Genomic DNA, 16,409 nt, shown 5'->3' on the forward strand with positions numbered 1-16,409 from the left:
TACTTAATTCTTATATTGGTTAAGTAGTAATACCCCAATGACATACCTCACTCTCGCTCCACTGAACATCAATGACCCTTTAAAAAAAGTTACTCAGTAAAATTTGAAACTCTAAGCTAAAAAGGTATCTAGCACTAAATTCTTTCTTTACTCGAGGACGAGTAAAGTTCAAGTTGGGGGGTGTGATAAATACTTAAATTAGATCACTAAAGTTATTTAATACTATAATAATTGATATTATTTTATAAAAATTTGATGCTCTCTAATCTATTTTATAGATGATTATGAGTTTGGATTTATCAATTCAAATTGGACTCAAATCAGATCATATTTGAGTGAATCAGGCAACCAACTCTTATTCCAGTGTGAATATGACTTAAAGATCAAGGGTCAAGAAGCAACCTCTCCAATCAATGGTCCAGATTAGAAGATACATGGAATCAAGTGTGAACACAACTTAAATCTCAGGGATTCAAATTAAAAGATCACTCTTCATGAAGATTTATTATGAATACAACTTATTGATCAACAGAGGAGAAGCAATATGAAGATCTAAGGATCCTTATTCATACTCCCATCTTTCTTTTTAGGAAACCCTAGAGTCTCCAATGCCTAAAACCATTTTGAAATCCTAGCCTCCACTCAATAAATACATGCCCCCATTCTCTTCCAAAGGGACATCAGCCTCCTTGGGGGGATCATCTCCCTCTCCTTTCCGTAGCCTTAGGTTCCATGCCACAGTCCTTCTTCACATCAATTCTATCTTTTCAGATTTTTAGCTGGTCATGGGTATAATCTTTTTTCCTTAAAATTTGCCATGCTAAGCCTGCATTAGTCTCCTACAAGTCATAAAAATCTCACATCCAAAAGCAACCAAAAAGTCCTCCAAATCTTTCTCTCTTTCCAGTCCTATAGACTGCAGCCTAAAAATTTCAGCAACCCTCTTCCACCTTCCAACCTCCTTCAAACCCACTTTCCTCAGTCTATTCTCTATCAAATCTCTTCCTCGTACTGTTGAAGGTCTTTCCAAGTTTCAAGAAAGAAATCTCCAGAGTCCAGGATGTAGATTATGGTGAAGAATCTTTCGATGGTTGGCTGGATGTCACATCTCAAGAAATTACTGAACTACTTGTAATGACAGTATTTTTATTTCTCCATCTTTTGTATTTTCTTCTTATTATGCAATAAAAGATTTAACTTTTTTTTTAATTTTATATCTTTTATTTATTTTATATATGATACGAGTCTTTGAATAGCCTATGACTACGTTGAGACAGATCGTGATCTAAGGATACGACCCACGCTCAGCGAGATAGGTTATGCTCAAAAATCGATCATAAATTTATTGGTTTATATATCTAAATAATTTTGACTAGCCTTTAATTTTAAGAGACGGGCCATGATCCAAGGGTACGGATCATGCTCTTTAAGATAGGTTACATCTTTATTGATTAGATACCAATCTAAAATATGTTAAGAAGAGTACTAACTGTCTAATAAGAAAATAGTTAAGATCCTGAGAATTCATTTTTATTCTTACATCAAACCTTTAATTAATTCTTTTTATTTACTTATTTTTTTATTAATCTATGTAGTCTTTTAATCAGCATTCATACTGCTATCTAACCTAAAACTAACCGACTCAATTGTAACCAACACGATGCCTGTGGATATGATCCTAACTCATACTATCTATATAGTAGTGAATTAGATTTATTTTTGACTACCTACGATAGCAATCACTGGTTCAAGCCCATGTGCTTAAACTCATTGACTTGATCACTAGATTAAGTTAAAAGTTTTCACATGGATGACGAACTCAGTCAGGATCTAATATTGCAATCTCTCTCAAACTCCTCCTAGTTTGAAATCAATTATCATATGAACAAGCTAGACACATCATTGCTAGAGCTACTTAATATGCTTAAGATAACAGAAACCCACATTAAGGAAGAGAAGGATATTGTTCTTCTTGTGAACAAGAAGAAAACTTGCAAGAAGGGTTTGAAATGAAAATTGAATCCTAAGAGTAGCACCTTCTAGAAAAAGAAGGCAACAGATGTCACCTATTTTTATTGCAGCAAACTAGGACATTGGAAAAGAAATTGTAAGAGTTTTTTGCAAGTGTGAAGTAGGATGCAGGCAATGCATAAAAGAGTATGTATATGATACAAACCGCTTTATCATTAAGTCATTCAGCTAGTGATACTTGGGTACTGGATATTGTCTGTGGTTCACACATCTATAAATCTTTACAAAAATTGTAAAAAATTTGAAAGCAGAAGAAAGATAATTTTAAGCTGTTCGATGCTAGTGGAAAGACTATATATGCCGAAGCTATAGGCACTTACCTACTAAAGTTACCTTTCGATAGGATTCTGGAACTAGAAGATTGCTACTATATGTCAAAGATAATTAGGAATATAATATCTGTATCCTTGTTATTAAGATTAGATTTTGAAATAATTGTAAAGGGCAATAGTTGCTCTATTATTTATTCTAATAAAATATTTGATATTGGTTTTATTGAAAATAGTCTTCTAGTCTTATCACTTAATGATAAAATTTTTCTTATTAATATGAATATAAAAAAAATAGAGGATATCAATGAGACATACCTTTGGCATTGCCATCTTGATCACATCAGTGAGTCAAAAATAAATAAGTTGTACAAAGATATATTCTTTGACTCATGTGATTTTGAATCATATGGGACCTATGAATCTTGTCTCATGGAAAAGATGACTAGGACTCTTTTTGTTGGACATAGAGAAAGGGCAAACAAGTTGTTGGCTCTTGTGCACTTTAATGTATGTGGGCCTATGATGACTCAGGCTAGAGGAGGATACTCCTATTTCATCATATTTACTGATGATCTATCTAAGTTTGGATATGTACTTCTTATGAAATATAAATCTGAAACTTTTGATAAATTTAAGGAGTATCAAAGTTTGATTGAGAAACAAACTGAAAAAAGTATTCAGGTCTTTCGATCTGATCGAAGAGGAGAATACTTATCCAGTAAATTTCTTGATCATCTTAAGTCCAAAGGTATTCTTTCTGAATAGACCCCTCCTTACACACCACAATTAAATAGTGTAGCAGAAAGAAGAAATCATACCTTGTTAGACATGGTGCGGTCCATGATATGCTTCACTGATCTATCAATATCTTTCTGGGATATGCTCTGAAAATTACTGCATATGTTTTAAACAGGATGCCTTCTAAAGCTGTTTCTAGCACTCCATATAAATTATAGAAGGGTAGAAAGCCTAGTCTTAAGCATCTTAAGATTTGGACTATCCATCTTACGTCAAAAATAATTTTGGACATAAGTTAAGTGCTAGATCCAAAAAATATAGGTTTGCAGATTACTACAGAAGAGTATTGGATACTACTTCTATATGCCTACTGAACAAAAGATAATTATTAGTAAGCATGCTACTTTCTTGGAAAGGGAGTTTATCCAAGAAGGAAACGTGGGAGGACAATTGAACTTAAAGAAGTTAATAACCTACAAATAAACATGGATAGTCTTCAAAAAAATTTTCAATCAGAAGTATCAAATGAAGAAGTACATCTACAACACACACCTCCTCTCTGAAGATTAGACAGAGTTCATCATATACCTCTAAGATATGGCTTTGTCATTAGAAATGACAATGAAGCTAGTATCATTGAGAATGATGATCCACTAATATATTCAGATGCTATCATAAGTAAGGACTCTGATAAATGGTTGAAAGTCATAAAATCTAAAATAAACTCTATGATAACCAATCAAGTATGGACTTTGGTTGATTTGTTTGAGGGTGTAACCCGATAGGCTGTGAATGGATCTTCAAAAAGAAGATTGGAGCAAATGGCCAAATTGATACCTGCAAGGCTAAGTTGATAGCAAAGAATTTCAAACAAATACAAAAAATTGACTATGATGAAACTTTCTCACCAGTAGCTATGCTCAAGTTCATCAGGATTTTGCTTGTAATACTACATATTATGACTATGAAATCTGATAGATGGATGTTAAGTCTATTTTTCTCAATGAAAATCTTGAAGAAGAAGTCAATATGACACAGTCAGAGGGATTTATTTCAAATGAGAGAGCAAATCAAGTATGCAAGCTAAAAAAATTTATTTATAGATTAAAGCAGACATCAAGGAGTTGGAACATCCACTTTGATGTTACGGCTAAATAGTTTGGCTTCATCAAAAATGTGGATGAACCTTGTGTGTATAAGAAGATAAGTGAGAGTGCCATTATCTTCTTAGTTCTTTATGTCGATGACATATTACTGATTGGGAATGATGTCCCATGCTTCAATCAATCAAAACATGGCTATCAAATTAATTTTCCAAGAAAGACTTGGGAGAAGCATCCTATAAACTAGATTTTAAGATCTATAGAGATAAATCTAAAAGAATGTTAGGCTTATCCCAGTCTAGGTACATAGACCTTGTGTTAAAGAGATTCAACATGGAAGCAAGTAAAAGAGGTTACTTGCCAATGAGTCAATGCATCATCTCTCTAAGAAGATATCTTCTAAGACACAAGAAGAGAGAGAAAGAATGAATTCTATCCCTTATACTTTAGCTGTGGGATCTATAATATATGCCATGCTATGTATCAGGCCCGATGTGGTTTATGCTTTAGGCATAGCCAATAAATTTTAAGACAATCTAGGAGAAGAATATTGAAAAGCTATGAAGAATATTCTTAAGTACTTGAGAAGGACTAAAGATATTTTTCTAATCTATGAAGAATTAGAGCTAAAACTAGAAGGATATATCGATTCTAATTTTTAGTCTGATCCAGATGATAGCAAATCAATATCTGGATTTATCTTTACTTTAAATAGAGAAGCAGTGAATCGGAAGAGTTTCAAATAGTAGACTGTAGCTGACTCAACCACTGAGGTAGAGTACATCGCTACTAGTAAAGCTGTCAAGAAAGCTATCCAGATGAAGAAATTCATCATTGAGTTAGAAGTGATTCCTGAAATTGAATAACTAGTATCACTTTATTATGATAACACTAGAGCCATTGTTCAAACAAGGAGCCAAGGTCTCACCATAGATCCAAGCACATCCTCAAATGCTACCACCTCGTTCGAGAGATTGTCGAGAGATAAGATGTATCTATTGAACGAATTGAGACAAAGTCTTACTATTGCAGCTACTTGATCACCATCTTGATAATATGGGTTTAAAATATAAGGACGATTGGCTTTAAGTGCAAGTGAGAGAATGAAAGATAGGTGCCCTAAAGTCAATCGAATTTACATTTCGATGGCACTTATCTTTATAAAATTTCAACTCATGTATTGACATTTATAAGGCATTCTTTGATTCATCATCTACAGCTGTATCTTTCTATGTTTAAAAGATAATGATGAACCCCATAGATTAGGATAATGATTTTGGGGTCATGAAGTGGACATGCCTGTTAGACCCAAAATCCAAAAATCCTAATCTATAATCATTCCTAGTTATAGAAATAGAGTCGGAGATCAATGTACCGGATATACTGGCACATCCTATATATGCTCAATAAAGAGAGTGGCTGGTCTTACAAACCACTTGTGTGAGATACTAAAACAAGAATGTGGGTGCTCATTAGTTAATGAGTTTACTGAATTGATCTACTAAAAGAAAACTTCTTATGGAAGTCTTACATACATGTCAAAAGAAGGCTCTCTAAGTGAGAGTTGTGCAACTAGTCCTTAGACTGAAACTACCATAAGATCTTATTCACATGAACTCATATTTTGGTTCATATTCACTCATAACTAAGTCATGAATGGATGTTATGACTATGGTGGATTGTGTATAAAGATTACGAGTACGGTCAACAAAAATCGATCACTTAAGAGGAGTTATCATCCTCTGCTATCTCATCAAATGATGACTCAGAAAGTCTTATTTAAAGAGAAAAGATTAGAAATGGTTTCTAATACTTTTTTAATCGAGTTTTCATTAGCAGGATAAGATCCACATGAATAAATATTACGATTTGACTTAATTCCATACCCATCACTTATTCGGGATGAAAGTTGATTGAAGGATTGAATTGCACGATAACTTATCACTGAATGGTACTTTCAAAATTTTTATCAAATTTTACATCTTCTGGGTAGGCATAATACATCGCTAGATGTCAATCTTGTCTTATAGATTTTTATGAATTAAAGAGTTTAATTCATGAGTTTATTAGAAAGAATTCTAATTGGACAACTTGGGTCAGCATTCGATTTGACCTAAATTCATTAGATCAACTCTAATCTAACTTGATCAGCATGCACCTAAAGCTATTGCTAGCTAGATGTAGAACACAATGGGTCACACACACCAAGGAATTGATCAAAGAATCAATTGGATTCATTCTATGGGTCAATTGAACCTAATTGGGTGGCTAATTAACAAGCTAGCACTTGTTGGCTAACTCAAGCTCTTAGCCAAATTAGATTTGGCTTAAAGCTTATTTAATTGGGCATATCTATTTGTGTAGGACTCTAATTGGATCAAGTCTAAAGGGGGTAGCCAAGTTTGGGCATCCCCAAGCCTTATCCATGCTCATATCAAAGAGTCCAAAGGGGCTTGGACTCTGGGTGCGCCAAGTTTGCGTGATGAAATAAAAGTAACATGCAAAAAGATCAAGAGTCCTTCTATACATTAATCACTTATTTTTTGGAATAAATTTTAGATAGACAAGAAAACCTTTCATGCCCCTTGAATTCTGATGAGAGTAGGATTTAATTTTTGAATTAGCTTGGAGTCTTTATATGGATGCCAAACTTGGAAGGATGCCATAACAATAAAACCTTATATTGTTTTGTTTGGTGAAGAGGTTTTGAGAAATCCTTTTACTCTAAAACTAACACTCTTAGCCCTCTATCTAGATGGCACAAACTTTAGAGTTTGCCATGGCCAGATGGGGTGTTAAATGCCCCTAAAATCTTGGCATGCATAGGATGAAGCAATGCAAGGAGTCACGACTTCATGCCAGAATTTCTTCTCATTAAGAAATAGTCATACCTCAAAATTTGTGCCAACAGAAGCCTTATTCAATGAGCTTTCATGTGGTGAAATTGGAAATTTTTTAATTTAAGGAAGGGCATTGATCCCATCTCCGATTGCAGGCAGATGCGAGCAGAACCTGAATTAACATATCTAAAAATTAAGAATCTTTCTCAAATAAGTATTTTAATTTTTTGATATGCTGATTTGAGAGACACGTGAAGAGACATATCTGAATCCTTTCTTGTGCCCTTTCTCCTCCTATAAATAGACTCGTACCGAGAGTCCAAGGCACTCAATTCTCAGATCAATCAATCCCTTTCTCTTCCTTGTCTTGTTAGGACAGCTCTTCTATTAATACAAGTCTGCTGATTTTAAGATAAGGCTTAAGAAGAGAGTAGGAGGTGATTTAGAGAGTAGAGAGAGTGAGAAAGAAAGGCTAAGGATTCATCTAAGAGGGGTCTTAGTCCAGATTAGGCTAAGAGGCTCAATTGATGAAGCAGTTTATAAACAAAGTTCTGTCGGAGCAATTCTTTGATCAACTTTCTGTATGGATCAACATTGGAGGACTCACACTTAAGGATCTTATGGAATCGATTACTGGCTTCTTCTCTTTCTTCATCCACTTAATAGGTATGAGTTCTATACCTATTAGTTATTTTGACTGTATGGTTAAGGGGGTCCTAAGATTTTGGATTTCGAAAGACTTGAGTTCCATAAGAAAAATTTTGTAAACTATCTTTCGTTGTACTCCATGGAACCCAATACTTTAAATAGAGAAAGGTTTGGATCCTATTCAAAATCAAACAACCCTTAATGTGAGTCCTACAGCATTAGGAATCCTTGTTGCTCCCTATCTTTGACCATGCCTAGGAGAACCATGTTGGCGCCCTCTAGCCCTCTCTCTTATACGCCAAAGAGGCTTAAGAGATGTCCTAGTTTGGTCCTCCATGCCATCAACCTAATGGGCATGCCCAACTTGATCAAATTAAGTGGTGCCCCATGAAAATTCAATCAAGGAATTGATTAGGGTTTGAACCCCTAATGCATATAATCCAAAACCCTAGGCATCTAATAATTGGAGCTCAATGAATCTAATTTATTTAAGTTATTAGTAGATAATTAATTTAAATTAATCTTATCACATAAGTAATTCAAGTGTAAAAAAAAAATTGGATTCAATCTTATGCTAGTAACGTTATCCTAATCCAATAGTATTTCTTTAAATCTAATTGAGACTTCATAAGCCTAATTGTTTAATCCAGATCAATTTTTTTATTGTATGACCTCATAGATTTAATTCTATTTGATAGTAAGATATACCATGATCTCTATCATAGTATCATTGAAACTCTTTTCAATAGATCAGAATAATTTCACTCTAACTCAATAAGGATCTTCGATCCTGAACAACTCTAGTGAGCTCTCACAATCCATCAGTGATATCTAGCAGTATGTAGTACAACCCAGCAGAACGAAAAAGAATCTCAAAGTATAGTTCACATATGATTCAGTCCCTCTATCATAAGTTCCAACTAGATAGCTGGTCATGAATAAATCATCAAATCTCATCATCAGTCATATGATAGATTTGATTAACTCAAATCTAATTATGATCTTCATAAAATTCTTTTCCAACAATCACACTGTTGTGACCACGACTTACAGACTTAGCCTCTCAAATCTCATAAGATTTTTCTTTCTATCAAGATCAATAGATTCCATCTAGATTTGTATCTTACTCCTACAATGGATCAACTGTCTCCAACATCTACTACAAAACTCAATGAGGTCATATTTATGTATCAGTCAAACTCCAATAGTCATATTGTGAGCAACCATGCCATCGTAGGTCAAAGGACTATTTATATAACTACAGCATCAAGCCAATCACTGATGATTGAGTAGAAATCTAAGTGATCTTTCATATGATTACACTTAGTATAGTTATTCTCTAACAACTATCCATATCGCTCAGTGTCCCTATGGAGAAATTCAGTGCAGGGGTAAAATGGTAATTTTAAAACTTTTTTAAAATCATGATTTCACAATGGAAAAATATTAATTAATCTTATTAATTAACATGAATTTACCCTACACTAGGATCTAAATATGATATATAGCATGCATGCATTTAAATTTGAAATTCGAATTTGAACAATAAATACTTTATTGTAATGTATTCAGAACACAATACCTTTATACGGGTAGTAGATCGCCGCAATCTGATCACCATCGGGAGAGTCTGATCATCGCGACATAGCTACATAGCTTGTCTGGCCTCTGTAGATCATCCACACGAAACTCTCAGTCTGATCAACTCCTCACGAGTGCTAGCTCGTTGTAGAGCCCTTTTGACGGCCGATGGTGATCGAACTCCTTCGATCGATATCTGTCGATTCTTTGGATGCTCCGAATCATCAACAGACGAGCTTGAGAGGATGTTGAAGATCTCTCTGAGATTTTGTGGGCTCACGATACTCGTAGCTCACTTTCTCACTTCCCGAACCCCAGGCTAAAATTCTAGGGAACTCACCGAAAACCTTGCACCCACTTTTCTTTCTTTTCTTTCTTTTTCTCTTGGAAGGATATGGACTTCCTTCTCACGCACAAGACTTCTCACGCCCCAAAATTTTTCTTCAAAAATCTTCTTCTTATATGCCCCACTCTTCTCCTCCTTTTATAACAACATCAAATGTCTTATCCAAAAGAAAAGATAAAGATGAGTAATTGCACATTTGAATTCAAATCAAATTTTGAATTCAAATGGACACCAACTCATCCCTTATCCACTAAAGGTATGAGGTGTGGCTTAAATTGTGCATGGAGTGATTTCATGAGAAACCTTTTCTCATGTAATAAATGGGGCGTAAAAAAAAGGATAAGTTGCAAAGATTGATTGCCATTCAAATTCAAACTTTATTTTGAATTTGAATGGCCAACCAATCATCCTTATCCATTCATATAGCATATTAAAGTGGGGTGTGGAGAGGGCTTGGTGTGAGGAAAAAATTCATGAGTAGTTCCTTCTCATGAATTCAAATGGGAACAATGGAAGTGAGGTGGCGCATGGAGATTGGGTCAAGGTGGTTTAATTATTTAAACTAACCTAATTGAACCAAATAAGTTAGATCCAATTAGACTAATTTAAACCCAACTTAATTAGGCTTAATTAGGCTCAATAAAATCCTAATCAAATTAGAAATTGACTAAGCCCAATCCCTGATCAAAGCAGGGACCAAACCATCTTGACGATTAGGTCAACTCTTAACCTAATCAGGTCAAACCCAACTGAATCCAATTCAATTGGACTTGATCCAAAAATAATTACTCAATCAAATTGAGTTAATTAGTGATCAAATCACTAATTAAACCTCTCATAAATATTGAATCCAAATTCGATGGGCAATCGGGCATCAGAATTCATCGATATGTAATCCTGATCGAAAAGTTCCAACCAATGGGACTCTTGACCTCGGTACCCATAATGTGTGGAACTCGTGATCAGAGAATTTTGATTCTCGATCACTGAGTCCCAAACATGTAAGATTCTACATCAGCCATCAGATCAGATAGGAATCTCTAATGTGTGTGTCCCCGTAGGTTCGAACCTAAGCCGGTAGCACAGGAACCAATTCCTGTACTAATCGAAGTGACCATCTAGCAATGGTACCCGACATCCGGATAGGTTGAAGAGTCGCAATCGCAACACTCAGAACCTACATGAATATGGTTACTGTATAATTCATCCTTTTGACCCCTGTGTTTAGGATGACTCAGGGTTAAATTGTCAACCCTGATCAGATCATCCGAATCGTGCTTAACTCAAACAGTCATGTGACTCTTCACAAGGACTACCCTGGCTAAGGTTTTGCTAAATTGAAATATGACTGTACACAGCTCCTAAACTGGAGTGGTCAATCTCATCTTGACACACGCACCGACAAGTCAAGTACTTGACTACACCCAGCAGCCTTCCATCATTGAATTAAAAATTCAGGTAGTCCAGTGCCTAAGTGCAGTGAGTTGCTTGCAAGTCACCGTGATGGTCTCAAGTCGGAGGGATATTTATACCCATATTCCATCGGAGCAAATCTTGACAGCAGAAATAGCTCCGGAGTCGGTCACATTCAGTGCAGATGTACCCTTATATCTCATCTGTATGCCATACTAGTGTCTCCACACTCATTGGTTAAGAGGACAACCAACCTATATGGCATACAACGACCTATGCTTGATAAACGTTGTCGTCCTTGGTAACAACGTATCATTTGGTCACGAACAGATTTAAGGACTAAACGATAAATTCTCCTTTGTCGAGTCTAAATAGTCCTAAGAACTTCACCACAACATAGGAGTTCATTAGAAGATGAAATATTTTGTGATGAAAAATATCAAAATAATTTTTATTAATTCATAATTCATGTATAAATATAAAAAATGAGCACAACCATCAACAGACTGACGATTGACTTTGGGATACTATTCCCAACAATCTTCCACTTGGCCTAAAGCCAATCGGTGCAGTATCTAATATCCATCTTTGACTTGTAGTTGTCGAACTCCTTCACCGCAATGGCTTTAGTGAATGGGTCAGCCAGATTCTCCTTCCCGTCGATCTTCTGAAGATCGACGTCACCTCGATCCATAATTTCTCGGATGAGATGGTAGCAGCACAGAATATGCTTCATCCGCTGGTGTGCCTTTGGTTCCTTCGCCTGAGCAATAGCTCCAGAGTTGTCATAGTAGAGCAGAACTGGACCAACAAGGGAGGGTGCTACTCCGAGCTCGGTGATGAATTTTCTCAGCCACACCGCTTCTTTGGCAGCATCTGATGCGGCGACATACTCTGCCTCGCAAACTGAATCAGCCACTATGTGCTATTTGGAACTTTTCTAGCAGATAGCCCCATCATTAAGGGTAAAAATAAATCCCGACACACTTTTGCTGTCATCGTGATCAGACTGAAACTAGAGTCTGTAAACCCTATAAGTCTCAAGTCTGATTCACCATAAACAAGCCACTAGTCCTTAGTATTTCTTAAATACTTCAGGATGGTTTTAATAACCTTCCAGTGATTCTCCCCTGGATCAGATTGGTATCTACTCACTACCCCTAGTGAGTATGCCACATCTGATCGTGTACATGTCATGACGTATATGATAGATCCCACTGTCGAAGCATATGGAATACTACCCATACGCTCTCTCTCTTGAGGTGTTGTCGGACAATCCCTCTTCGAGAGAGAAATTCCATGGCCTATCGGTAGATAGCCTTTCTTGAAATTCTCCATGCTGAACCTCTTCAGCATAGTATCTATGTACGTAGACTGGGATAAACCAAGCAACCTTTTAGATCTATCCCTATAGATCCTCATCTCTAGGATGTAGGAAGCTTCTCCCAGATCCTTCATGGAGAACTGTGACGACAGCCAAATCTTTATTCCTTGTAATGCAGGGACATCATTCCCGATTAAGAGAATGTCATCCACATACAATACAAAAAATACTACTACTGGACCATTAGCCCACTTATAAATGCATGGCTCTTCTCCGTTCTTAACGAAGTCATACATCTTGATCATCTTATCAAAACGTAGGTTCCAACTCCGTGATGCCTGCTTAAGTCCATAAATGGACCTCTGTAGCCTGCACACCTTTGACTCATCTATGGATGTGAATCCTTCAGGTTGTATCATATACACCTCTTCATCCAGCTTTCCGTTTAGGAAAGCTGTCTTCACATCCATCTGCCAGATTTCATAGTCCAGATGGGCAGCTATCGCAAGCATAATCCGAATGGATTTGAGCATTGCCACAGGAGAAAATATCTCATCATAGTCTATACCATAACGTTGACGATATCCCTTGGCAACCAGACGGGCTTTATAGGTTTTCACTTTTCCATCTGTGCCTCTCTTCCTCTTGAAGACCCACTTACACCCTATGGGTTTTACTCCTTCGGGTGGGTCAACCAATGTCCACACATCGTTGACCTTCATGGACTCTATTTCGGATTTCATGGCCTCCAGCTATTTCTCAGAGTCGGGTCTCTGCATTGCATCCATGTAGGTGATCGGATCCTCATCGTTTTCATTAAGTTTGATAGGATCGCCGTCCCAGACCAAGAAACTATAGTATCTGTCCAGTTGATGTGGTACTCTACTAGATCGCCTTAAGGGTGCTTGAACAATGAGCTCTGAATCTGATCTAACCAAATCCGGTTCAGGTTCAACAACTTGTGTCGGTTTTTTCACCTGCCGAACTTCATCAAGTTCGATCTTAGAGGCAACAGTCCCTTCACCAAAGAACTTCTTTTCCAAAAAGATTGCCTTAAGGCTGACAAACACTTTTTGCTCATCAGCTAGGTAGAAGTAATACCCTTTGGTCTCTTTTGAGTACCCTATAAAATTATACTTATCAGACCTAGGTCCAAGCTTGTCCGTAATTAAATGTTTAACATAAGCCGGACACCCCCAAACCCTAAGGTGCGAGAGTATTGGCTTACGTCCTATCCATATCTCATATGGTATTTTGGTTACAGACTTACTCGGAACTCTATTTAGAAGGTAACAAGCCAATTCGAGCGCATATCCCCAGAGGAAGATCGATAGACTAGCAAACTCCATCATGGATCAAACCATGTCCAACAAGATCCGATTCTTCCTTTCAGATACACCATTATGTTGTGGTGTTCTAGGAGGAGTCCACTGAGAGAGAATCCTATTCTCTCCAAGATATGTTAGAAAATCATTGGAAAGGTATTCACCTCCTCGATCAGATCGAAGAGTTTTAATACACTTTTCAGTTTATTTTTCTACCTCATTTCAGAATAGTTTGAACATTTCAAACGACTCCGATTTATGCTTCATTAAATAGACATACCCATACCTCGATAGGTCGTCTGTGAAGGTTATGTAGTAGAAATATCCACCTCTTGCACTTGAGCTCATGGGTCCACATACATCAGAATGTACCAAACCCAAGAGTTCACTGGCTCGCTCACCTTTTCCAATAAAAGGTGATTTGGTCATTTTACCAAGAAAACAGGACTCACAGGTTGGAAGTGATTCACAATCACCTACTTCAAGAATTCCTTCTTGAGCCAACCTATTTATCCTGTTCTTATTGATATGACCAAGCCTATAGTGCCAAAGGTAGACTTCTGACACATTATCTATTTTAGAGTGTTTACCGGAGGTTTGAACCACATTAACAGGTTGTGATAGAAAGTAAATTTCATTATTAAGTTGTCCAACAAATATTGTAACACCATTCAAAATGATATTGCAAACATTTTCTTTTATTAAAAATTGATAATCGTTCATGGCCAAAAGGCCTATAGAAATAATATTTAATAAAAGCTTGGACAATAGTGACATTCACTCAGAATTATATTTCGAAAATTGATTACAAGGTTCATGATTCCTAATGCTAGAACTGGAACTTTGCTTCCATCTCCAACGTTCAGGAATCTATCGCCTTCATCAAATCTCCTACTGACCTGCAGACCCTGCATCGAATTGCAAATATGATAAGGGCTTCTAGTATCCAATACCTAGGCAGTAGTATCACAAATGAAAAAGTTGCAAGGTGTTATCATATAAGTACCTTACTTCTTCTTCGGCCTGTTCGGGTCCAGGGAGGCAATGTATAGAGGATAGTTCCTCTTCCAGTGCCCCTGCTTCTTGCAAAAGAAGCACTCCGCCTGGCTCTGGTCAGGCTTGCATTTCTTGGTCTGACCTTGTGCAGACGTCCCAGCATGCAGCTGCACCTTCTTATTCTTCTTCTTCTTGTTCTTCTTCTTCCCTTTCTTAAAGGGTCGACGACCAGAAGAAGACTCTCCCACTACATTCACCGACTCCTTATAGAGCTGGTGATCCTTCTCAAAGTTCTGCAGCAACCCCAACAAGCCGTGGTAGTTCACTGCAGGCTTTGTCATCCGAAAATGACTAAGGAAGGGGAGGAAGGACTTGGGCAATGAATTAAGGATTGCATCCTTATCGAGCTGCTCATGCAGGAAAAAGCCCAGTTTACTTAGGTACTCAATCATTTCGATCATGTACAGTACATGATCAGTGACTGAGGCTCCATCCTTCATCCGAGCATTGAAAAATGGCACAACTAGTTTTGTGCCTTTCAACGTCGTCAGGCGTGCCAAAGGAGTCGTTCAATATTTGAAGCATCTCCTGTGGCTGGGCATTCTCGAACCTACGGCTGAACTCATCATTCATTGCCGCCAGCATAATGTACCAAATGGTGGTGCGGTCGTTGAACCACTTCTGATAAGTATCTTGGACCATCCCTCTAACGTTCGAGGCTGGCTCCTTAGGTGCCGAATCTGTTACTACATAAAGGATCCGCTCATGCTCAAGGATGATTTTTAATTTTCGATATCAGCTATCGAAATTAGGTCCCATGAGCTTGTCATTATCTAATAATGATCGGAGGGACATGGTAGTGGCCATAGCTACAACAAGAAAACCAAACCTCTATTAGTACATAAATTATAAATACTAAAGATTTGGACTTTAGTCTAAAGTTTCTCCCAGTATTTTTATGAACTGGTAGCCTCAACCTCCAATTCGAGGAATTACTTTAATTCTTTAGTGGGTACTAGAATCCACACAGACTACACACGAGCCCAACTTTGGTTGGTCAACCCATGTGCATCTATGGGTAGGTTCATAAACCAGTTGTTTCTCTAAACAACTTCTAGCAATTGATTTTGCCCCAGAACCTAATCAGTAGGCTTTGCCTCCACTGAAAAGATCTAGTTAGGTCCAACCATTAACATAATTTGATTTAGTGAATTAGACCAATAAATGATCAGGCCCGACTTTGGCCAGCCAACCTGATCACCATCAGAAAGACTCAAACCAAATTATCATATTATGAATGATAATTCCATTAGTCAATAAGCATCAAGCCTTTGGGCCTCCAATGATATTAAACTAATGGACTCATTATCACTCACTTAATGGGAGACTATGACTTAGTTATCAATATAACTTAATCATTTTTAAGGATCTAATAATTTTTGAATATTTTATTAAAGGATAGATGAGAAGAATATATCCAGCCAATTTCAATCCTCCCACTGACTTCACCAAGTCAGATTAAAAAAGATTTAATTAAAGCTGGCATTAGGAGCACCTAAATCAGTCAAACTGATTTACCTAATGACATGGGTGAGCCCTAATCACCAAGTGATCTAATCAAAACCTAATTCACCAGGTTGGCCAGGTAAGTGAGATCAGTGGTGGGGATAAGCCATTAACTCGTCAGAGATCGAATCACTACGAGTAGCTCCCGCTTAAAAAACTGGTCAAACTGCCAAACTTACCTTAGACACCAACCGTTCATTAGTTTTAATTTGATCAACTTAGTAAA

This window comes from Elaeis guineensis, chromosome 3 (genome assembly GCF_000442705.2).
Source record: "Elaeis guineensis isolate ETL-2024a chromosome 3, EG11, whole genome shotgun sequence".
Taxonomy (NCBI): domain Eukaryota; kingdom Viridiplantae; phylum Streptophyta; class Magnoliopsida; order Arecales; family Arecaceae; genus Elaeis; species Elaeis guineensis.